Raw genomic sequence first — 659 nt, 5'->3', positions numbered from 1 at the left:
AAATTATATTATTAAAAAATTACTTCATTATTAATTACTTATTAAATCTAAATTAAATTGTAATAAAAATTTGAGTTAAATAAATTACACAAAAAAAAACTAGAATTTTTATAAAATTTTCAAAATTTTATAATATCTTCAAATTTATATTTTATTCAAAAATAAAAGGATTATCGATTTCTCAAAACCACATTAAACTGTATTAAAACATCGACAAAGACAAAGAATAAAACGAAAAATTAAATTTGAGATGTATCTCGCTGCATTACGTGGGTACTCTTCTAGTAGATTATAATTAAAACTATCCAATTTTTGAAAATGTTCATTAAAAGAATTCTAAGTTTTTTTCTTATTAACCTTAATATCCATCCCGCTATGCGAGTCGACTAATCTCAGTGCGATCACCCGTTTTGCGGGTAGCTCGGAGTCACCGCATTTGTACCTCCATGGTCAAAAGGGGATTTGTGTTTCTCCTTGAATTCGAACCTGAGACCTTCATAGACACTTTTAACCTTTCGAGTCCAAGCTCAAACTAATCGGACACGGATTAAGAATTCAAACTTTTGAAAAAACTTCTTAAAAACTACCTAACAAGGACTTTTTGTTAAATTTATATCCAACATAATCAATCTTAAAAATACGTGGATTTATGTTTCCTA

The sequence above is a fragment of the Cynara cardunculus genome, assembly GCF_001531365.2.
Source record: "Cynara cardunculus var. scolymus isolate 2C chromosome LG 10, CcrdV1, whole genome shotgun sequence".
Taxonomy (NCBI): Eukaryota; Viridiplantae; Streptophyta; class Magnoliopsida; order Asterales; family Asteraceae; genus Cynara; species Cynara cardunculus.
This window is presented reverse-complemented; position numbering follows the sequence as displayed.